This window comes from Mobula birostris, chromosome 1, assembly GCF_030028105.1.
Source record: "Mobula birostris isolate sMobBir1 chromosome 1, sMobBir1.hap1, whole genome shotgun sequence".
Classification (NCBI taxonomy): Eukaryota; Metazoa; Chordata; class Chondrichthyes; order Myliobatiformes; family Myliobatidae; genus Mobula; species Mobula birostris.
Window position 1 is genome coordinate 167,352,755 of NC_092370.1, and position 25,769 is coordinate 167,378,523.

Consider the following 25,769-nt stretch of genomic DNA (forward strand, 5'->3'; position numbering starts at 1 on the left):
TGAAACAGTTCTTTCTACTAAGATAGCTCATTTCTGCCATATACCTCTCTCCTACTACCAGCTTGAACCATCATAAGATTTGTAAACATTTCTGACACATAATTGTCTGATTTTAAATTAAGCACAAATCATTCGTTTCCCTCTCTGTACATTTATTAAATTTGCAACATGAACTCAATATGGAATAGAATCTACATAGCTTATTAAATAAAACCTGGGTGTACATTTGTAGAAAACCAAGGATTTTCTCTCCATGGGGAATTGATTTTAGATAACTTCACCATATCAAAGCTGCAAAGGATTTCCTTATTAATCAATGTTAGCTTAAGAATAACAAACATTCTCAGAGCACAAGTGGACTAGAAATAGTGCCTCTGAGTTGTGTTGGTGAGAAACGTGCCAAGATAAATAAATTGTTAATTGTGCCGATCCAGCAAGGAATTATTTGATTGATAGAATCAGAAATGGATTAATTTGACCTTCTAACATAGAAAGTATCTTAAGTTCCTTAAGAAGATAAATGGAGCAAGTGATTGTCAGAAAATCAGGAATGGTGATTGAACATTTAATTAAAGAGCTGTATTATTGTAAGGTTTGAAAAATGTGAATGAAGCCAGAGAAGTACAAGGGGCAGGTTATTTGGGGTAGAGTCATCACTAGTGATGGGATTTTGGCAGAGAGGTGATTCTCAGTAATAATGGAAATTTACCAGTCTGGTCAGTCTTGGGTTCTCTGGCAGTGGGACCTGTAAGGTGGGTGCTTTAACACTAAGGTAAAGCTCAACGTTCCAGTTAGAATTTGTTGCTGGGTTCTCCTGAGCCTTGTATGCACATTAGAATTTTATAATAGTGGGTTCCGGTGATGTCATCGTCCAGAATGGCAGCTTAAATCAACAGCTCCTCCGGAAAAACACATATTTTGCCCCGTTAATCCATCAAATATAAGATCTTCGAAAACATCTGAATTGATAAGGGGGGCAAGAATGGAGATAAAAAAAAGCATCACTGCAGAGCCTATGGAAGAGAGAGGTACAACGCGTGGCTCTCCTACACGTGTGCATGGTGGCGAAGCTGACGCTGGGCCTCATTCAGGTGAAGCGGGAAATATGATAAGGATTTTGGAAGAGATAAGGGAAGTCCAAAAAGATATAAAGCAGCAACTCAATGATATCAAGTCAGAGCTCGCCAACGTCAATCAGAAAGTAGCGGTGGCAGAGACTTGAATTGAGAAGGTGGAAGGTCGCGTGCAAAACGTGGAACAGATACTAAGTAAGGTGATAAAAATATTAAATCAACAGGAAAGTAAATTGCTTGACCAGGAGGGAAGATCGCGACAGAAAAATATCAGGATTTATAATGTTCCTGAAGGAACGGAGGGATTGTCGATGACGGAGTTTGTAGAAAAGCTGCTGCGGGAAGCGCTGGAGATTCCCCTGACTAAGGAGATTGAAATTGAGAGGGCGTATCGTGTGATCATCCAGAGGCCTCCCAGAGACAGAGAAAGTAAGCTGCGCTCAATAGTACTTAAATTCCTTCGATTCAAGAGCAAGGTGGAGATTCTACGAAGGGCCTGGGGTAAGAAGAGGGTGTTTTGGAATGGGAAGTTAATATATTTCGATCATGATTACCCCCCTGGTTGTCCTACAGAAAGGGAAGGAATATTCTGAAGTGAAACAAATATTAAAGCAAGAAAAGATTAAATTCCAAACTCTGTACCCCATTAAACTGAGAGTATTTTACAAAGGAGAGATAAAGCTATATCAGACAGTGGAAGAGGTGACTACAGACATGAAGAACAGAGGACTGCCTGTTAGCATGGTCAAACCAAGGGAAAGACTGGCTGGGGAAATAGTAAGGGAACCGAGAAAGCTGGGGACGGGAGGAGGACAAGGGAAGGATATTAGAAGGAGACTGTGGATTCTCTGAAGACAGCTCCCACCTCCTCCAGAAGAGCCATAAGGTTTGGCTGACTTTAAAAGTGCTGATAAACTGAACGGAAGAAAAAATAGACGGTGCTATACCTATCTCAAGAAATACGTATTATAATGTGGATTTTATATTACTCAATTTGTTTTATTCATTCATTCACTCCTTTTTTCCCTCCTAAATGAGAATATATATATAGGGGGAATACACAGGGAAATCATTTCTGCGTAATGGACATAGATTTTTTAAATTACTTTTATAGGTACTGCAGCAGGGGCCCTCAACTCACAGGTAGGAGGAGCTATCCCCCACGGCTAGACGTTTCCTCTACCTCAACCCAGGGACATCTAGAGACTCCAGCCTTGGAATCACACCTTCGTTACCATTTTTTTTATTATTCCTGTTTCTTGGCTCTTATTTGTTCAGGGAGTAGATCGATTAAGTTATATTTTGCAAATTTCAATGATATACTAACAGATAAATACACATGGCTAAGGACAAAGTAAAATTCATTTCTTTTAATGTCAATGGGCTGTTAAATCCAATCAAACGAAGTAAAATTCTATCAAAAATGAAAAAAAGAACATGCCCATGTAGTATATTTACAGGAAACTCACTTAAGTGATAATAAGCATGGAAAATTAAAGAGAATGGGCTTCACTAATTTGTTTTTCTCCTCATATAAATCAGGACATAAACGAGGAGTTGCTATTCTCATCTCAAGCAAACTAAATTTTGAAAAAGTATTCGAAATGGGAGATAAGGATGTCAGATATATTCTGGTAAGGGGGAACATAGACGGAAATCCAGTTACTTTATTGAATATATACTGACTCCCAGGAAGTGATGTAGTTTCTTCCAGAAAATTACTAATATTATGGTAACGGAAACAGAAGGTTTCTTGATATGTGGGGGAGACTTAAATTTACGGTTACAACCGAAGCTAGACTCTTCCAGTAAAAAAACTTATGAAACGAAGTCCTTACATAAGAAAGTTAACACTCTTTTTGAGTAGGACAATAGATGTAAGTGACCATGCACCTATATATTAATCTGTTGATTTTGACCTACAACCAAAGAATACTACTTGGAAACTAAATTCAAGTCTACTCAATGATTTCTATTTTAAGGAACAAATTAAAAAAGAAATTAGACTTTACTTAGAATTCAATGATAATGGAGAGGCTTCACTTCCCATTCTATGGGATACTATGAAGGCTGTCTTAAGAGGGAAAATTATAGTGATATCTTCATATAAAAAAAAGAATAAAACATTAAAGGAATTACAAAATAAGCTCAAGGAACTAGAAAAAAACACAAATTGAGTTTGGAACAGGGTACACAAGAGGAAATTTTAAAAATTAGGAATTAAATTAATAATTTGGCTACACAAGAAATTAGAAAAAAATTAATGTTTCTGAAACAGAGACACTATGAAAGTGGATCTAAATCTATGAAAATACTGGCGTGGAAACTGAAAAAATGAGAGCAGAAAATACAATTCATAGAATTAGGGATCCAAGAACAAAAGTGATAAAAAATAAGCTAAGTGAAATTCAAGAAGCTTTTGAAATGTTTTACAAAACTCTATATTCCAAAGCTCCAAGGGGAAACATAGCCCAGATTGACACCTTCCTGAATTGCTTAGAGTTACCCACTTTAAGCAAAGAACAAAATAGCATGATGACTGCTGACAGAACTGAAGCTGAACTAAAAACTGCAATTAGTAGGCTTAAATTAAGCAAGTCACCAGGATCAGATGGATATACAGCAGAGTGGTATAAGGAATTTAGAAGTGAGTTAATTCCTGTTTTACTCCCCACACTGAACTGGGCTCTAAGAAAGGTGCAAGTGCCACCTAGCTGGAAGGAGGCGATAATCTCAGCTATACCGAAAGAAGGCAAGGATAAAATGGAATGTGAGTCATTTAGACCAATAACTGTTCTTAATGTGGATTATAGAATATTTACCTCCATTATGGCCAAACGATTAGAAGAGTTTCTACCCACACTGATACATAATGATCAGACAGGTTTTATACAGCAACGCCAAAGACAAGACAATATACGAAGGACACTTCGCATTATGGATCATATAGAAAAATGAAATTGAAGCAATAGTGATAAGCGTGGATGCTAAAAAGGCATTTGATTCAGTTAATTGGATTTTTCTTTACAAGAGTTTTACATAGATTTGGTCTACATGACACAATTATTAAAACTATACAGGCACTATACGAGAATCCTACTGCTAGGATTAAAATCAATGGATATTTATCTAATAGTTTTACCCGAGAAAGGGGCACGAGACAGGGTTGTGCATGGTCACCGCTACTCTTCACATTATATTTGGAACCATTAGCTCAATACATCAGACAAAATAAAGATATCAGGGGAATTACTATTAAAGGGACAGAGCATAAATTGGCCTGTTACATGGATGACATTTTGATCTATCTAGGGCAACCAACATACTCTTTACCTAAGTTGATGCAATCTATTGAACAATATGGCCAATTATCAGGATACAAGATCAACATAGATAAAACCCAATTATCTTCATATAACTATAGCCCACCAAGAGAAATTGAAAGCAGATATCCTTGAGCATGGCAAACAGAGTCCGTCAAATATTTGGGCACCACTATGCCAAAAGATTTGGCAAAATTATCAGAATGCAATTATCAGCCTATATATAAAAAATTAAGGAAGATATAACAAGATGGAACTTGATTTCTTTTCTTGGTCTCAGTTCAAGGATTGAATCTATTAAAATGAATATACTGCCCAGACTACTATATCTCTTTCAGACCCTACTGTAAGGGGTTTCTTCTTTTATGTTACTGCGTATGTTAATCAAAATGGCTTCTTTGTGATGTTAAATGCTGAGAAGGTTCTCTTGCTGCGGTTTGTTTGGATTATCTATTGATAAGAGAGCGAATGAACCAATGGGTGTCCATGTTATTCTTTCTTTGGGTGATATTCTGTCTCATATGGCTGGGAAACGGGGGTTTTGGCGGGGAGTTGGAGGAGCGACCGGGAGGAAGACAGAAGTGCTGGGAGTGCGCTGGTCGATCACTTCCAGTGGTTCCGAGCTGCGAGTCGAGTGGGTCGGAGTGGATCGCAGGGTGAAGAAGGAAGGTCCCGAGATCCAACTGTGTGCATGAGGACATTGAACTTTGATAAATCTGGCGCCTTTTTTTTCATTCCCTTTTGTATTGTACCTCTATTAATCTCCTAGTCCTAGTAAGATTTATAAAGTGTAATTTGTAAAATGTACATTGTGTGCTGTCTGATATTTGATATTTGAGGCCGTATCAGGTGGCATTGCACAGCAACCGACGTAACCGAGAGACAAGGTTGGGCGGCGGATGGGGTTTCCTCTAGTCCGATATACGAGCCGATACAGCTGAGCGTTAATAGAGATTAACTAAAATCAATTCAATGAATGGAACAAGATGCTATCAAGATATATATGGCAAGGTAAAAGGCCTAGAGTTCGTCTCAAAACTTTGCAATTAGCCAAGGAAAAGGGGGATGGGGCCTACCTTCTCTTAGAAATTATTATTTTGCAGCACAATTGAGAGCCATGATATGCTGGTGCAACCCGTCATATGACGCTCAATGGAAAAACGTTGAGGAGAGGATATTTTACATCCCCATATAGGCAATTTTGGTTGATAACAACCTACAAAGTTACTTAAATACTATTGATAACCCATGGGTGAAATGGACTCAAAATATGGAAAACTATTATAAAAGAATATAAACTAGAGAGAGACATTGCAATCCTTAAATGGTGTGCATATGACTCGGATTTTACACCAAACATACTGGATGCTAGATTTAAGGACTGGACAGTTGAAGGAATAACAGCTATTTGCAATATAATGAAAGAAGGAACACTGTTCAGTTTTGAAATGCTCAAAGAGAAACACTTACTAGAAAAACAAGACTCTTATCGATATTTACAGATGCGACAGTACGTTAATAGGATGGTTAGAAATGTAACCAAGGCTAGTACATGTTTGATAGAGCTATTTAGAAAAGCATATAATTCAGACAATGGTAGTAGAATAATTTCAAGCGTGTATAAGGGTTTGTCAAATCTTAAAACACATTCGACTTCATACATTAAAACAAAATGGGAGAAGGAAGGAGGGATAATAATATCTGAGGAAGAATGGACAATAATATGGAGGTATCAATGGAAGTGTACCAGTTCACAGAAATGGAGGGAGTTCAGGTGGAAAAACTTGATAGGATATTTTATTACACCCTCTCAGAAATCCCATTATGAAAGTAGCCTCCCTGTTTGCTGGAGAAATTGTGGAAATCAAAATGCAGACCATTATCATATTTTCTGGGAATGCCCCGTTATCAAAGACTATTGGAGTGGGATACACAATGCCCTACAAGACATCTTTAGATGTGAAATACCCTTAGAAACACAGAAACATAGAAAATAGGTGCAGGAGTAGGCCATTCAGCCCTTCGAGCCTGCACCACCATTCAGTATGATCATGGCTGATCATCCAACTCAGAACCCTGTACCTGCCTTCTCTCCATACCCCCGATCCCTTTAGCCACAAGGGCCATATTTAACTATAGCCAATGAACTGGCCTCAACTGTTTCCTGTGGCAGAGAATTCCACAGATTCACCACTCTCTGTGTGAAGAAGTTTTTCCTCATCTTGGTCCTAAAAGGCTTCCCCTTTATCCTTAAAATGTGACACCTCGTTCTGGACTTCCCCAACGTCAGGAACAATCTTCCTGCATCTAGCCTGTCCAATCCCTTTAGGATTTTATACATTTCAATAAGATCCCCCCTCAATCTTCTAAATTCCAGCGAGTATAAGCCTAGTCGATCCAGTCTTTCATCATATGAAAATCCTGCCATCCCAGGAATCAATCTGGTGAACCTTCTTTGTACTCCCTCTATGGTAAGAATGTCTTTCCTCAGATTAGGGGACCAAAACTGCACACAATACTCCAGGTGTGGTCTCACCAAGGCCTTGTACAACTGCAGTAGTGCCTCCCTGCTCCTGTACTCGAATTCTCTTGCTATGAATGCCAGCGTACCATTCGCCTTTTTCACTGCCTGCTGTACCTGCATGCCCACTTTCAATGACTGGTGTACAATGACACCCAGATCTCGTTGCACCTCCCCTTTTCCTAATTAGCCACCATTCAGATAATAATCTGTTTTCCTGTTTTTTGCCACCACATTAATCCACATTAAATTGCATCTGCCATGAATATACCCACTCATCTAACCTATCCAAGTCACTCTGTATCCTCTTAGCATCCTCCTCACAGCTAACACTGCCGCCCAGCTTCGTGTCATCCGCAAACTTGGAGATGCTCCATTTACTTCCCTCATCTAAGTCATTAACATATATTGTAAACAACTGGGGTCCCAGCACTGAGCCTTGCGGTACCCCACTAGTCACTGCCTGCCATTCTGAAAAGGTCCCGTTTATTCCCACTCTTTGCTTCCTGTCTGCCAACCAATTCTCTATCCACATCAAAACCATACCCCAAATACTGCGTGCTTTAAGTTTGCACACTAATAAGTAAGACGATATATTTTGGGTATATATACCTCAAGAATGGTTGAAAAGAGATAAATATTTAATGAATGTACTGCTGGTGGCTGGTAAAAAGACCCTTACCAGGAAATGGTTATCACAGGAGAGCCCAACTTTAAAGGTATGGATGGAAATTACAATGGACATTTACAAAATGGAGAAGATAACAGCATCTGTTAATCATAAGTTGGAACAATTTGATTCATACTGGGAAAAATGGTTTAACTACATAACACCTCATAGGCCTGATTTTATTTTCACAAGTCAATGAATATCTTGTAAAAAAAAGATCACTCCCTACTTTGTACATAGTTTTCTTCTTTTGATTGTTCTTTCTTTCCTCTCCTTTCTATAAGTGTATACTTCTGATAAATATTATGTGGAGATTTGTGACGAATATGACTGTCTTATTTGATGATGAACTTCAATAAAAAATAAATTACAACAAAAAGAATTTTATAATAGTGATGTCCATTAAGCACTACATCTCCAGTGGTTTTAGTGTGATAGAGTGTCACAGGTATGGAAGTGCCAGCAATGATTTTTGTACATGATGTGTATATGCTTTCCATGTTCTAAGAATTGGGCACCCTTTCTTCATGCATCCATGGAATCTCTGGTCTATTGCTAACAGCTCATAAAATCAGCAATGTTTGAGGTACTTTCTAGCAATGATTATTTAAAAGCAACCAACCAAAATAGCCTTGAAGAAAGATCACTGTTAAGTAGAATCCCTGGTATGTTCAATGGTTCAATTTAATATCAGAGAATATATGCAGTATACAACCTGAAATTCTTATATTAAACTCCCTTTTAAAAATAACCTTCCTGTGTGTTGCTATTGTCTAGCATGACTGGGTCATGGAGGCACATTAAGCTATTAGCTGTGGATTGATTGCATTTTAAGAAGACAATGATTAAATGTCACAAAATTTCCTCTTAAAGCTCCACAGATCTGCAAAGTGGCAAGGCACAACAATGAAATCCTTCCTCCTTTGCTGATAAGAGCACTCTACAAGCACTCATCTACAGTAATATGGTAGGGATTTGAGCTGAGGTGAATGAAGTAGATGGTGGCAGCAAATGTTATACTTATTCAAAGACCCACAATGCCACCTCACAGGAATCTGGAGGAACCGCTGAGCTAAAATGTTGTGTGAGGATCAGATCAAAAGACCTATGATGGAATGACTACGTAGTATATTGAACATGACCCAAAGCATAATACACAGACACCCTTGAACAGCCACATTTCTAGTACTGAATGCACTTGTTCAGTGTCAAAATGCTTTAATTGCTTTTCCTGCTTCCAATGTATAAAAATTGAACCTAGAAATGACAATTTTTCTTCTGAGAGATTGCCACAGTGTGTTAACACAAGTCACTCATACCTTGTAATATACAGTAACTGCAACTATTTGAATAATTATGGAAGCATGTCCCAAGATAACACAGGAAATGTAATATTTTCAGTATCAAATCTATAAAAACTTTATATTGGACATTATATGCTTTTAAAATTGACTTCTTCTCTCTTTGACCTTGCAGCACTTATGCAATGCTCCCTAGCTGGTAAAAACAGCAAGAGGTTGTTGGGAGGCCTATACCACTTTATGAAGAAGAAAAAAAGAAAATATGCTGCCTTTATAGAAAATATTCAGCCCTTTTCAAACCATTGGATAGTTAATTAAGTATTTTAAAAGTATTTAGTGTCAGGAAATGTGGCAGATTATTTGCATACATAATGATTCTACAAATTGCAGTGAGTTAAATGTCAGAGGAGCTTGCTTAGACTAGGTTGGAGGTGTTAGAGTATAGAGTCTCTCTTGCCCAGTAGAACAGACAAGATAAGCTTCAACTTGACATATCTGTCAAAAGTTAGCACCTTTGCTGGTAGAATGCTTTCTTGAATGAACAACACACAAACGAGCCGGAGGAACTTAGCAGGTCGAACTGCCTCTATGCATGGCAATGGACAGTCAGAATTTCAGATTGAGGCCCTTCATCAGAACGAATCCACCAAGCCTGCTGAGCAGCTCGAGGCCTCGCCATCTATGTTATAACTACACAAGTCTGATACTACTAATAAAGCAAAGGAGAGACTTAGAAAAATCTCATGCCAATTTCCTCTTCCTTAGGCATTTTGAGATGAGGTAAAATTTCTTCATTGCATTTCACAGTCCCATAGATTCAATTTATTGATTGGCAATGTGAGTGATATTGCCTTCCTGGGGGCATTGGAAGTTTCCAAGGAGGCAAAAAAGATAAAGGGAGCAGTGGTGGGGGCGGGGGGTGGAGGCCCAGTCTGAGAGATTATAGGCTTAATTTAAGAAAATTATTATTTTAAATGTGCGCAAGGTTTCTAGGGCGCAGTGGGAAATTTTTCTTTGAAAAGACTGGGTTAAATTGAGCCATTACAACAATGTGATGATGTAAGTGGAATCATGTGGTGAGTGACAAAACTGTTGGCCAAAATTGTGCATGGCAGCAAAAGTGGGATTGGTTGGTGTTACAGTAACCAGGGAAATTGGTGAGGTTATGGACCGGTGTGGAGGGAGAGTCATGGTAAGAGAGTGAACAAAGAGAAGAAAGGTAGTTTTTAAAAAAAATTAAAGTACTCATCGGAGAGGGCCAGGAGATTGCAGAGAGCGTTGAGTAGTTATGTGCCCTGGAGTGAGGGACTGTGATAGTTTGCATGCTTCATACAACATTTTGTTGCTGATGATGAGTCTGGAAAGACCCATACAATTGGAGAAGAACTGATTCCACCATCAGTAAGGGAGGCGATTTTACATAAGTCACGAGACCAAATAATTAAGGCAATTCCACTCTGCGATAACTCTGTTTAAAGATGAGTAGATGAAATGTTTGACAATGTGGAAGACAACAGAATTCGTTCTTCAGTTGGATGAGTCAACTTTGTCAGGCAAAAATCTTTGCTTCATGAAAAATTAAAGCATGGTTCAAGAGTTGTTATTTGCAAGGGGACTAGAAACAGATACAAAAGAGGGAAGCAACACACATCAAAGTTGCTGGTGAACGCAGCAGGCCAAGCAGCATCTGTAGGAAGAGGTGCAGTCAACGTTTCAGGCCGAGACCCTTCGTCAGGACTAACTGAAGGAAGAGTAAGTAAGGGATTTGAAAGTTGGAGGGGGAGGGGGAGATCCAAAATGATAGGAGAAGACAGGAGGGGGAGGGATAGAGCCAAGAGCTGGACAGGTGATAGGCAAAAGGGGATACGAGAGGATCATGGGACAGGAGGTCTGGGAAGAAAGACAGTGGGGGGGGGACCCAGAGGATGGGCAAGAGGTATATTCAGAGGGACAGAGGGAGAAAAAGGAGAGTGAGAGAAAGAAAGTGTGCATAAAAATGAGTAACAGATGAGGTACGAGGGGGAGGTGGGGCCTTAGCGGAAGTTAGAGAAGTCGATGTTCATGCCATCAGGTTGGAGGCTACCCAGACGGAATATAAGGTGTTGTTCCTCCAACCTGAGTGTGGCTTCATCTTTACAGTAGAGGAGGCCATGGATAGACATGTCAGAATGGGAATGGGATGTGGAATTAAAATGTGTGGCCACTGGGAGATCCTGCTTTCTCTGGCGGACAGAGCGTAGATGTTCAGCAAAGCGGTCTCCCAGTCTGCGTCGGGTCTCGCCAATGTATAAAAGGCCACATCGGGAGCACCGGACGCAGTATATCACCCCAGTCAACTCACAGGTGAAGTGTTGCCTCACCTGGAAGGACTGTTTGGGGCCCTGAATGGTGGTAAGGGAGGAAGTGTAAGGGCATGTGTAGCACTTGTTCCACTTACACGGATAAGTGCCAGGAGGGAGATCAGTGGGGAGGGATGGGGGGGACGAATGGACAAGGGAGTTGTGTAGGGAGCGATCCCTGCGGAATGCAGAGGGGGGGAGGGAAAGATGTGCTTAGTGGTGGGATCCCGTTGGAGGTGGCGGGAGTTACGGAGAATAATATGTTGGACCCGGAGGCTGGTGGGGTGGTAGGTGAGGACCAGGGGAACCCTATTCCTAGTGGGGTGGTGGGAGGATGGAGTGAGAGCAGATGTAAGTGAAATGGGGGAGATGCGTTTAAGAGCAGAGTTGATAGTGGAGGAAGGGAAGCCCCTTTCTTTAAAAAAGGAAGACATCTCCCTCATCAAAAGAGGGAGTTAATATTTTGGGTTGTTGAGCAATTTTTCAAGGAGAATGACATTCTGCTCACCACCATTCTTAGTTGTGCACTAGGGTGGGGCACCATCAATGACAGGATACCACTATAGGGTTATTTCTATTTTGAAAACAAGCTGAAGCTGTACCTAACATATTTACCATTCACTGTGTAATTCACAGACAATGTCTTGCCAGAATAAAACCTAAGTGATTGGCTATACAAATCATTAAATACTGTTGTCAAAGTAAATTCAAGTCCCATGTTCTCAATTTTTACTATTTTGAGAGCTTTGTATTGAGAACGATGAACAGTTTGAACGCCTGCTGTTGCACACAGAAGTCAGATGACTCTCAAAAGGAAAGTGCCTGAGATGTTTTTATGCACTTTTTGAAACTATGATAAAATTCTCTGAAGACTTGAATGCTTCATTCAGTAATCAACTCAAGAATAGTAGGCATGATATCGCTTATTTGCAGAACTACCTGCAAAGTTTAATGAAATCAGTCTTCAAGTGCAAGAAAATGACATGAACCTTATCAAAATCAAATCAATCATCTCCACATTTCTGTCCAAGTTAATCCTGTTTAAGGTCAACAGCCATTGCGACCTTTTCCTATTTCCAAACCTCTGAGTTGGAAGAGAAAGTAAGAATACCAGATTATCTTCAAATACACTGTGCCCACCTGTGTGATTTACGTAAAGTCATATCAGTGAGATTTCAAGGTCTTCTCTCAATTAAACTTCCAGATTGGGTAATAAATCCTTTTCTGAACAGTTGTAATGAGGAATTAACAGGAAGGATGAGGAAGAAATTATTTCACTACGAAATGACTGAGTTGAAACCGAGCTTCAAAAAATCATATCAACACTTATGGTTATAGAAAGAAATCTCTGAATGATCTTCTGCACTGTGGTGAAAGGTCAATATATTCTTTATTGCCTTTCCAACATCATAGTTAGTGGTGTGCGGTTTCAGTGCAGTCACCCAACTTCTTTCAAAGCAGCAAAACAGAGTGAATATGGGGATCAAAGACTCCTGAGTGTTGAGAAGCTGATATTATTGCATCAAACCCATCCATCTCATTGAAACGTGAAAAAGCAATGAAGTAGTGAATAGTTGGACAATTAATATATGCTCTAATATTGTTGATGAAAATTGTTTTACTGTAATTAAATAATTTTATTTGTACCTTTAGAAAGATTTGAATAGTTTTTTGCAATTATTTGCTTTAAATTTGCAACTCCTGTTTTCCTGCACTGTGCACTGTATTTTAAATTTTTTTTAATGGTTTTTATGTAAAGGTATGAAAGACAAGGGTAACCCACAAAAGTTGGGAAGTACAGCCATAGAAGTTGTGCTGACGTATTCATTTGAAGCAGGTGACGAAGGATTTCTGGACATTAATGATTATGTTAATAGAGTTAGAAAACAGTGTTTGGGTAGAAGATCAACAATGTTCATAATAAGTGGCAGAATGGGGTAGAAGGACTTGCTTGCTCTGGTTTCTCACATTCCTGATATTTGTAATTATTCATGCCAGAAAGCCATGTTGAAACCAAATACCACAATTCCATAAGACCATAAGACAAAGGAGCAGAAGTAGGCCATTCAGCCCATCGAGTCTGCTTCGCCATTTTATCATGAGCTGATCCATTCTCCTATTTAGTCCCACTCCCCTGCCTTCTCATCATAACCTTTGATGCCCTGACTACTCAGATACCTATCAATCTCTGCCTTAAATACACCCAATGACTTGGCCTCCACTGCTGCCCGTGGCAACAAATTCCATAGATTCACCACCCTCTGTCTAAAAAAATTTCTTTGCATTTCTGTTCTGAATGGGCGCCCTTCAATCCTTAAGTCATGCCCTCTCGTACCAGACTCCCCCATCATGGGAAACAACTTTGCCACATCCACCCTGTCCATGCCTTTTAACATTCGAAATCTTTCTATGAGGTCTCCCCTCATTCTTCTAAACTCCAAGGAATATAGTCCAAGAGCGGACAAACGTATCTCATATGTTAACCCAACTCATGTCAGCTTTGCTTGTGGATGTACAGTGTCATGCATCAGAATTAATAGTCAAGTTTGAGGGCCAGGAATTTGCACAGAATATGCAGTCTTAGTCATAGTCATATTTTATTGATCCCGGGGGAAATTCGTTTTCATTACAGTTGCACCATAAATATTAAATAGTAATAGAACCATAAATAGTTAAATAGTAATATGTAAATTATGCCAGTAAATTATGAAATGTCCAGGACCAGCCTATTGGCTCAGGATGTCTGACCCTCCAAGGGAGGAGTTGTAAAGTTTGATGGTCACAGGCAGGAATGACCTCCTATGACGCTCTGTGCTGCATCTCGGTGGAATGAGTCTCTGGTTGAATGTACTCCTGTGCCCACCCCGTACATTATGTAGTGGATGGGAGACATTGATCAAGGAGGCATGCAACTTAAACAGCATCCTCTTTTCAGACACCACCGTGAGAGAGTCCAGTTCCATCCCCACAACATCACTGGCCTTACGAATGAGTTTGTTGATTCTGTTGGTGTCTGCTACCCTCAGCCTGCTGCCCCAGCACACAACAGCAAACATGATAGCACTGGCCACCACAGACTCGTAGAACATCCTCAGCATCGTCCGGCAGATGTTAAAGGACCTCAGTCTCCTCAGGAAATAGAGATGGCTCTGACCCTTCTTGTAGACAGCCTCAGTGTTCTTTGACCAGTCCAGTTTATTGTCAATTCGTATCCCCAGGTATCTGTAATCCTCCACCATGTCCACACTGACCCCCTGGATGGAAACAGGGGTCACTGGTACCTTAGCTCTCCTCAGGTCTACCACCAGCTCCTTAGTCTTTTTCACATTAAGCTGCAGATAATTCTGCTCACACCATGTGACAAAGTTTCCTACCGTAGCCCTGTACTCAGCCTCATCTCCCTTGCTGATGCATCCAACTATGGCAGAGTCATCCGAAAACTTCTGAAGATGACAAGACTCTGTGCAGTAGTTGAAGTCTGAGTTGTAAATGGTGAAGAGAAAGGGAGACAAGACAGTCCCCTGTGGAGCTCCAGTGCTGCTGATCACTCTGTCGGACATACAGTGTTGCAAGCACACATACTGTGGTCTGCCAGTCAGGCAATCAAGAATCCATGATACCAGGGAAGCATCCACCTGCATCGCTGTCAGCTTCTCCCCCAGCAGAGCAGGGCGGATGGTGTTGAACGCACTGGAGAAGTCAAAAAACATGACCCTCACAGTGCTCGCTGGGTGTCCAGTTGGGCGTAGGCACGGTTCAGCAGGTAGACGATGGCATCCTCAACTCCTAGTCGGGGCTGGTAGGCGAACTGGAGGGGATCTAACTGTGGCCTGACCATAGGCCGGAGCAGCTCCAGAACAAGTCTCTCCAGGGTCTTCATGATGTGGGAGGTCAATGCCACCGGTCTGTAGTCATTGAGGCCGCTGGGGCATGGCGTCTTCGGCACAGGGACGAGGCAGGAAGTTTTCCACAGTACAGGAACCCTCCCAAGCCTCAGGCTCAGGTTGAATACATGGCGAAGTACTCCACATAGCTGAGGGGCACAGGCTTTGAGCACCCTGGTACTGACACCATCCGGTCCTGCAGCCTTGCTTGGGTTGAGACGTTTCAGCTGTTCTGGCATTGAGGTTGCATGTACTGTTTGTTCTAAAACTGTCAGACAAAGTTGGGCTCTTGCCATGTTTCAGTTGGGCAAGCCAGGAAAAGACCCTTCTAAAATTTACCTGTTGATGGCTACAGCTCCTGAGGGAGATACTGCATAATATAAACAATCTGGATTGGAATAGTTTTATTTTCTCTGGTAGAAGGAATTACTTTTGACAGGATTGACTGAGTGCCTTTCTTGGGGTCTCAGATAAACTCATCAGTTTTCCATTAACCAGAGTTTTGCTAAATACTGATGATGGCATTTTGGGTGTAATTCTAGGGATATTTCTGTGGTGCAATTTCTTTAAGAGCAAGAATGGAGAGAATTTCTGACAGAGTTAGAATTCACCCTATTTCTACAATCTCTAAACAGATGCTCATGTATTGATTGATTAATTAGTTGTCACCCTTTGAAACTTAGAGACAACTAGAGTGCATGTAAGGTATTCCTCTGCAACTTTGCAGATGATTTGCAGAACAGTCCAAAAGTGAATCTTCCAAAGCATCAGTGTTAATAGATTCACTGGCTGCAAAATCATGTAACGATTATCATCAATAATGCCTAGCTATCAGACAATAAATCTCTTCATTATGGCCTTTTGGTTAATTGAAATTCACCCTTATAGAATTCATGAAACATTATCCAAGAATTTGAGAAAAAGAATAAAATTCACTCTCTTGGAATTTATATGAAAAAAATGTAAATAAATATATACTTTTTTTCAATTCACATTTCTTAATACATTTATAAAAGCCATTGCTTCAAGTTACCGAAAGTTGCAATGAGAACCATTTTTTAGGAACACAGAGGTTGCGTGTATACATATGTTTTTTTGAACGATTTCAGTCTTAAAATTCAACAGACTACCAATAGGATAGAATGAAAAAGTCATGAAACTGAAAAAAAAAATCTACTTCATGGATACTGAGTGCTTCCAACATACTCTGTCTTTATTTAAGATCTCCAGAATCTGCAGTGTGCATTTTATTTCCAAATTAATAAGGGGAGCCTATCTGTCATTCCTTTGAGAAAATAATGGGTGAGATATGGAAGATTGTTTTCAATGAACTGTCAAAAGGCACTTCACTGAGAGAAGGGAATAAACTTTGGGGTCCAGGAGGGAAAATGGCAGTGATGCCATCCAGAATTAAGTGAGCCATCACACTCTGTGGGAACCCACGATAAAGAAGAAAGACAGTTGTGCATCTGCATCCCATTATCTTCAGCAATTGTGGCGATGAATGGAAAAATGCAAGGCAGGTATCAGTACTCCTTCTTGTGAAAGCAGAAAGTATTAAAGGGTTGAACTGGCGTTTGAACAACTGAAGTCATGATCGATGTTGGCTCTTTACTGATGCAGCAGGCTTACTGAGAAAGGGAGAAGAACTTTCGACAGTATAAAATTCAATAATAGCTCCTTTGTTTAAAATGTGTTTAAATCCAAGAGTAGACTTGATTAGACACTTGGGAGAAATTTTGCTCGTACAATACACCTGCAATATGTTTTGTCACCTGTCTTAAATTACCATTCTGGTGCTTGAGAAGAGGTGAGCACCACAAGGCAAGATGGCAATTTAAGTACATGGATGAGCCATTGCTCACATCTATTAAACAAAGTGATAAATTTTCCTTAAAATTAGATGTTAATTTGGAGCAATTATGTTAATTAAAAACAACCTAGGGATAGTGTTAATGTGACCCAACGGCAGATAATGGTTCATAGATTTTAAGTGTCTGAAAGGGCCATGGCATTGTAATATTTCCACAAGGCTGCACTGTTTCACTGACAGCAGTTTTCTTAATAATATTGTGCAGAGATGATTCATTTTAGAAGACATCGGGAGCGTAGGTGGAAAGAACTCAAAATCTCTTAGCTGTTTTTCTTATTATGTTTTAATGTTCTAAATGTGGTCTGGCAATATAGTAGACATTGCTTAGAATAAATGCAAAGGCAATTTTTAATTTAAAAAACATAGAGGCAAGTTTGGTGATATTTAGACAGTGAGATAATAATTTTATATTTCAATCATAACACCATTCATTGGACTATTAATATGAAATATGAAGCCTTTCATCAGGAGTCAAGCATATAAAATGCAATTATTTTAACAAAGGCAAGAAAACCTCGATATGACTTTGCTACCAAAGTCATTGATAATGGATGTGGAAGGTCATTTGAATCAAAGTTCATTCATTCGGAAAAGTCCTGCAATGTGTATTTCTGAAGTTTTCACTTTGGTTACTTTTCCTCTATTGGTTACTCCTTTGGGTAAAAATTCAGGAATCATCAATTGCCAGTGGAGGAGTGGGATCAGTACTAGTAAATTAATTGTGATCTTCATTGCATTTGAAGATGTGGACTGCCTGTATTAATCTCATGGGTAATTGGCCATTCATCTAATCAAACCACGAATGTGTTGTAATTTAAAGACGGATAGTGCCTCTTAAAAAAAGTGTATTAGTTTTAGACAACCTGAAGATATCTTGAGGAAATAATAGCAATAGCATATATTTGAATGGGTTTTCAAGTTAATTGGAGAGGTTCTAATGCATTCTCATCCATATCAAATGGCTGGACGATTATTTGCTAAGATGATACAGCATCAATAAATAAGCCCAGTTCCAGTATAGGAAGAAGTTTAACCTGACCAGGACAGATAATTAATTCCATTTTCTTTTGACTTTCTGTATAACCCCAATTTGTGCCCAAATTCCTGACACACATACTTCTCTTCCCATGTACCAGTGGATAGTAATCTCCGTATTCTGCATTTTTGCTTTTAACGTTTCAACACCTTGTCTTTTAATCACTGTCTACAACGAAGTGATCTTTAACCCAGTACCCTGCCATAATTGTATGATTGCATTCTCAAACAATTGAGCAGGGCTGCCAACAATAATCTCTCCTCTTAGTTGCAGTATGGTAATGGGGTACTTCCTGAGGTCCATAGAGATAGAGGAGAGATGTTCGCTATCTTCATCAGAGACGTTGTGAGTATTAAGCTAAAGGAAGGATTCTGCAAAACTTGGGCTTCCTTTTACTCTGATGCTTCTCACACCACTATGCTATGCATAACAAAGTAGGGATACTTCCAATGTTCGCCTTTCATTCACCTTTGCTCATCCTCTGTGCTTAAAATCCAAATATAGCTTTAAAAAACTTGCATTTATATATGGTAGCTGAGGAGATTGTGGAAGCATTAATAATGATCTTTCAAGAAATATTAGACTCTGGAATGGTTCTTCTGGAGGACTGGAAAATTGCATATGTTGCTCCACTCTTTAAGAGGAGGGGAGATAGAAGAAAGGAAATTATAGGTCATTAGCCAGACTTCAGTGGTTGGGAAGATGTTGAAGTCCATTATTAAGGATGAGGTTTTGGGATACTTGGAGGCGCAAAGTCAGTATGGTTTCCTGAAAGGAAAACCTTGCCTGACAAATCCATTGGAATTCTTTGAGGAAAAAGCAGGCAGGATAGACAAAGGCAAGTCAATACATCTTGTTTACTTAGATTTTCAGAAGGGCTTCGACAAGGTGCTGCATGTGAGGCTGCTGAACAAGATAAAAGCTCATGGTATTACAGGAAAGACACTAGTATAGGTAGACGATAGGTTGTCTGGCAGGAGGCAAAGTGTGTGAATGAATAAAAGGGACCTTTTCAGGTTGGCTGCTGGTGACTAGTGGTTTTCCACAGGGGTCGGTATTGGGACCACTCCTTTTCACTTTATACATTGATTATTTGAATGATGGAATTGATGGCTTTGTGGTCCTGTTTGCAGATGATCCAAAGCAGGTGAGGGGTCTGGTAGTGTTGAGGAAGCAAGGACTTGGATAGGTTAGGAAAATGGGTGAAGAAGTGGGAGGTGGAATACAGTATGGGAAAGTGCATGCTCATGCACTTTAGAAGAAGGAATAAACGGCAACGACTATTTTCTGAACAGGCTGCAAATTCAGAAACCAGACTTGGTATCCTAGAGCAGAATTTTCTAAAGGTTAATTTGCAGGTTGAGATAGTAGTTGGGAAGGCAAATGCAATGTTAGCATTCATTTCGAGAGGACTAGAATATAAAAGCAAGAATGTAATAGGAAAGACATTGTCAAGCTGCAGAGGGTGCAAAAGAATGCTGCTGGGACCAGGGGGCCTGAGTTACAAAGAGAGAGTTGTCATGCTGGATCTTTATTCCTAGGGGTATGGGAGAATGAGAGGTGATCTCATAAGAGTTTGAAAAGTCATGAGCGGGATGGATAAGGTGGATAATCATAGTCTTTTTCCAGGGTATGGGAGTCCAAAACTAAAAAGCACAGATACAAGATAAGGAGGGAAAGATTTAAAAGAGATGACTTCTTTACACAGAAGGGAGTGAGTACCTGGATCAGCTGCCAGGACAATTGCAATATTTAAGGGCCACTTGGATAAGTACATGGGAGAGAGGGGTTTGGCAGGTTATGAGCTGAACACAGGTAACTAACACTAGGAGGGAAGGTGCGATGGTTAGCATAGACTAGGTGGGCCAAAGGCCTTTTCCCTTGCTGCATTACTTCATGGTTCTAATATATAAGTGAGAGGAAGAAGTGAAACTGAAGCTGGTAGTTGGGTGGTGGGACCATTTGAGCAGATGGAGCCAGGTGGGGGGAGGGGATGCGTTGTGAGACAGAGGCTGCGAGTAATTGTGGGAAGTGGGTTGTAGCACTTCCTTAAAATCTCATTGGAGTTGCAGTTCATATTTTTCTGCTCAAGATTCTGGAGTGGAATTTGGATCTATAAGTTTCTGATCTTCACTATCAGCAGAGAAATTGAGAGAAACCACCTCGAAGGGTTGTAACAGTGTCACTTTACTATCCTGTGGAAAATACCAGATTAGAGACCGACGCTGGGTTTACATCAAAGAAAGTCAAAGTCAAGGTTGAGTTTGTTGACCTATGCAGATACACATGTCTGCACAGGTGCAATGAAGATCTTACTTGTAGCAGCATCGCCGTCACATAGCATCCGATAAGCAGCACTGACTTGAAAAATATAAATTACACACAATTTTTACAAGAAAGAACACGTTGGAACAAAAAGAAGTCAATTTTAGGGCAAAATGATAATACTGTTGCTAAGTTGTAGTGATACTGATAATGAAATGATAGGCACTGCATTGGGTTGCATGCTAAACTCTAGAGTAGAGGAATAAGGTAGGCAACAGGTCAGGTCACACTAGCTGAGGAGAAAATGCACATTTTGACGTCTCTGCTTTAATGGCTTCACTTGTAGGTTAGGGACTGCTGATGTTTCATTCTCAGTTGTGTGGTTTACACACAAATCAGGTAATGCATAGTGACTCAACAATATTGTAGTGGTTTTGGCTCTATGGCAGAGGCTGTGTATTCCTTTCTCTGGATCATAGCAGACCTGCTTCTCTGCTAGCCACTGACTTGGTTCACCAGTTGTTCACAAACAAAAGTTGTCCCTGACTTCTCCAGCTTACACGAAGATAGAGGAGTCTACAGTAAGTTTGCAAGTTGCAAACTCATTGCAATCAATCTACTGGTCAATCTCAAACGTTCTCAGTGGGTAACTATTGTTTCTCACCTCCCAGTCTTTCACAATTTGAAAACAATTTTTTACTTCAGGTAGATGAACCAGCTCAGAAGGCTAATCATGAAGGAATTGTACCAGGATGATTTCTTTTCAATATGAAAAGGAGGCACAATATTATGAAATATCTATCACTGATTTTAAGTGTTTTATCTACACAATACTAGTCTTACTCTTCATACCAAAGTTATTTAAGAGAGAAAGGGCAATAGGATGGTAATGCTCAAGAGCATTTTCAAGGTGAGCGTTCAAATAGTTGGAGCATTGATGTAGTACAGAGAGGACTGGTTCAGGAGAAGCTCTGCTCAAATTTATTTATTACCTTAGGGATGTCAACTTGGCCTTGTTATACCTCAAGACTATATTTGCTATAATTTCAATTTGCTGTTGTATCTTCCTCCAGTGACAAATGCAAGGCTTGCTCTCTCAAAATTCTGTGGTTGTGTTACATAAATCAAACACTTATTAACATTCGCCCTCAGTGGTACATAATAGGAGTTTAGAGCAGTGGTCCTCCATATTTTCCTGCTTGTGGCCTACTTAGGAGTTGCATTTACCTCCATGACTCCCACCCTCCATAGTCTCCATTAGTTGCTGAAGTTTTTTTTGGTCAACTGTTCTAATATAGAGTCAATATCACAAATGACCTGACTTGGTCCAACCAAGCAGTGTTCACTGCCAAGGAGGCCCACCAGTGCCTTTACTTCCTGAGGAAGCTAAATAAATTTGGCCTGTCCCCTAAAACCCTCACTAATTTTTATAGATGCACCGTAGAAAGCATTCTTCTAGGGTGCATCACAACCTGATATGGAAGTTGTCCTGTCCAAGACCGGAAGAAGCTGCAGAAGATCGTGGACATGGCGCAGCACATCACACAAACCAATCTTCCGTCCGTGGACTCACGTTACACCACACGCTGTCGGAACTGTGCTGCCAGGATAATCAAGGACACAACCCACCCAGCCAACACATTTTTTGTCCCTCTTCCCTCCGGGAGAAGGTTCAGGGGCTTGAAGACTCGTACGGCCAGATTTGGGAACAGCTTCTTCCCAAATGTGATAAGACTGCTGAATGGATCCTGACCCAGATTTGGGCCGTACCCTCCAAATATCCGGACCTGCCTCTCGGTTTTTTTACACTACCTTACTTCCCATTTTTCTATTTTCTATTTATGAATTATAATTTAAATTTTTAATATTTACTAATTTTGAATATTTTAAATATTTAATATTTGTAATCCAGGGAGTGAGAAGCGCAGAATCAAATATCACTGTGATGATTGTATGTTCTAGTACCAATTGTTTGGTGACAATGAAGTATAAAGTATATATATGTTTTAACAGGGTATAGGTATTATATGTTAAATATAATGTTATGAAAAATAAAATTATTTCAAAACTCTGAATAGAATTTACTTATAAGTATTATAACACGCATGGGTCAGTGGAAGGCAAACAGAACCGGCTTCCTGCTGCACACTCGCTGATTGGCCTTGCTGCGAGGCTTAGTGGGCCACACTGCAGGGTGCGAGCGGTAATTTGTGTGTTGTCAAACAGAAGTAAAGAGAACAATTGACATGCTGTACCCCCTCACCCCTCACACAGTCTCTGTTTTGCTGCCTCATTTGCATAATCCAGCATATTTTCCCATTCATTTAATAGTGTTCCAATTAAATTACATATATTCATTTCTTATTTATTTATTTATTTATTTATTTATTTTAGTAACATTTCATTAAACCAATAAACATGTCATGGCCCATTCAGATATTCTTGAAAACTGTATTGTTTTTTACTTGTGGCCCTTATGAAATCTGGCATGGCCCCCTGGGAGGGGGGAGGGGTCATATGGGTCACAGTAGGAACCACTGGTCTAGAGTTTTAGTCCAGAAACTAGAACACTCATTGAAGATATCTGTGGTATACAATAAGAGACCTTATCCTTAATGACTGTCTGAATTGGTCTGTAAAAGATTCTGACAGAAGTGAAGTTTCAATTGTGAATGGAACTGCCACACAAAAGAATCAAGCCAACATTTACTAATCTTGAGAAAGACAAAGGGAATTGAAGAGGTGACTGATAATTGCCTTAAAATGAAGAATCACAGATACTACCAAGATAGGGACAGATCTGCACACACACACACACATTTTTATTCATGCCTTAGGATTTGATTTTACTTCATAGCCAGCACTTATGGTTCATCAATTTTTGCTGTTGAGAAGATACAGAGAGCTGCTATCTTGAACTGTAGTGCTGCTTCCAGTGAAGTCAGTCCCATTATATTGTTGGTTATGTTCCGTGTTCAGAGGCTAAATGAGTAGTTGTAATGAATGCTGTAGTTGGTATCTACTGCAGCCATTGTACACCATAATTGAGGGAATGTACTCCCGGGGGGAGTTGTAGGGGTGCGAAAGAAGTGGGTTGCTTGATCATGGATAGTGTTGAGATTCTTGAATATTGTTGGAGCTGCATTCATCCGGTCATGTGCAAAATTTTTCACCCCTCTCCTGACCTGTCAGTAATGGAATGGATTTGGTGTATCAAGCAGAGAATTACTTTTCATAGAAGAAACAAAATATTGTAAAAATTTATGGTAATTATGGCAATGGTTCTGTTAAAATTCTGGTCTATGATGGCCAACACAATGCTGATAATGGGAGAAGTGATGTTGATAACACTATTGTGTATCAAAGGTAAGCATCAGATTTCCTCATATTAGAAATAGTCATTGGCTGAAGTTGTATGCTGCCTATGTTGTTTGCCACTTCTCAACAATATTCTCAGAATATTGTCCGGGTGTGCTGCATGCAGGTGTAGATGGCTTCATTTCCTGAGAAATTACAAACAGAATTGAACGTTGTGCAATCACATGCAAACATTTCTACCATTAATAAGCAAGTAAAGATGGTTGGACCTGGAACACCACTTGAAGAAATGATGTTGTGATGTCTTTGGGCTGGGAGAATTGACCTTCAATAATTTCAACCATCTCTACTTGTGTATGACTCCAACCATTGTAGTGTTTTTCCTTTGACATATGTTGACTTCAAATTTAGTAGGACACTGTCAAGTGCTGCCTCATATCAAAGAGAGTGACTCTCATCTCACCTCATCTCTGGAATTCAGCTCATTGTTCTGTGCAGAATTGTGGAGAAAATTTGTACTAGTGGAACTCAAAAAGGCACCAGTGTACAGGTAATAGGTGAGTAAATGGCATTTGGTAGCACTGTTGAAGGAAATTTCCATCACTTTGCTGAGGATTAAGAATGGACTTTTGGTTTCTAATTTGTAGGACTGAATTTGTCCTATTTCATGTGAGTAGAAGATATCCCTTGGCAATATTCCCAAGTGGTCAAGGCGTTCGTCTAGTGATCTGAAGGTCGCTAGTTCGAGCCTTGGCTGAGGCAACGTGTTGTGTCCTTGAGCAAGGCACTTAACCACACATTGCTCTGCGATGACACTGGTGCCAAGCTGTATGGGTCCTAATGCCCTTCCCTTGGACAACATCGGTGGCGTGGAGAGGGGAGACTGCAACATGGGCAACTGCTGGTCTTCCATACAACCTTGCCCAGGCCTGCGCCCTGGAAACCTTTCAAGGTGCAAATCCATGGTCTAACGAGACTAACGGATGCCAAAAAAAAAATTCCCCAAAATGTAACTGTAATGGAATAACGGTGAAAAAATAACTTGGTTCTGGAAGAGGAACTCCTTTGCGGTGTAAATCATGGCTGCTTTGTGACTGGGAGAATGTAACATGTGTACAGTTGATAAGACCAGCACCTGGAGAAATCCTGTCATCAAGGAATAGCTGAGAACTTTGTCTCCCCGATCAGCAGTTTATAAGGGGATATACTGTTATCATCTAACAAAGACAGAATCCATCATCTGCTTCATGTCTGTATGGGCAACAAAAAGACATGTTTTACAGATGTCACCTGTTGATACCTGGAATGTGCCTGTGGCACAGAATTTGAGAATTACACTTAAGCACAGATCAGAGTTTGTCTTCAATTCCTCCTTCAACAGATGACAAAGGCCAATGACAGCATACTCTATCTGCTGATGTGTAGCCTCCTCGTTAATCCAATATGGCTTTGCAGACTCTCAGCAACTTTACTGCCGGTATTGCTGTCAGAGACTGTAGAGGAGGCTTTGCCCAAAAGCAGAGCAGTGGAGACAATTCAGCAGTAAGTGAGAATTTTAATACTAGACTGCAAAATAACAAGTTATGAGGGGCTGCAAACCAAGAGAGAGCAAAAAATAAGCACAAAGGGCAACTGAGAGCAACTGGCTGAGGTTAGCTAGCTCAGTGAATGAACAAGGACTGTGGATGAGAACTGGGTTAAGTAGTCTGAAAGTGATGAGTCTGGAATGAGTGGCAAGTAAACCCTATTAACTGCATGGAAACTGGGAAGTGCCTGCATGTGCAGGCCTGACAGGATTCTCCCAAACCCCCCAAAGCCAGCCCCCAGTGGCTCAGGACGATCTGGATGGGACTGGTGGAACTTATTGATGAGTGACGAAACTGGGCGATATCCAAGACTGCTCCTCTAGGCTATACCCGTCCCTGTTAACCAGGTACGATCCACCCCGTATACACTGATGTGAGTCCAGCAACCACCGAATTGTGTATACTGTACATGGTCATGAAACACCATCCTAGGTTCCAGAGGTGCAGGTTCAGTTGGGTTGACTAGTCCATAGACAATGGGCTTGGGGCAGGACACATGGAAGGTAGGGGTGATTCTGAGGGATGGTGGCAGCTGGAGATTATAACTGACTGGATTGATGCAATGGGTGATCTTGAAAGG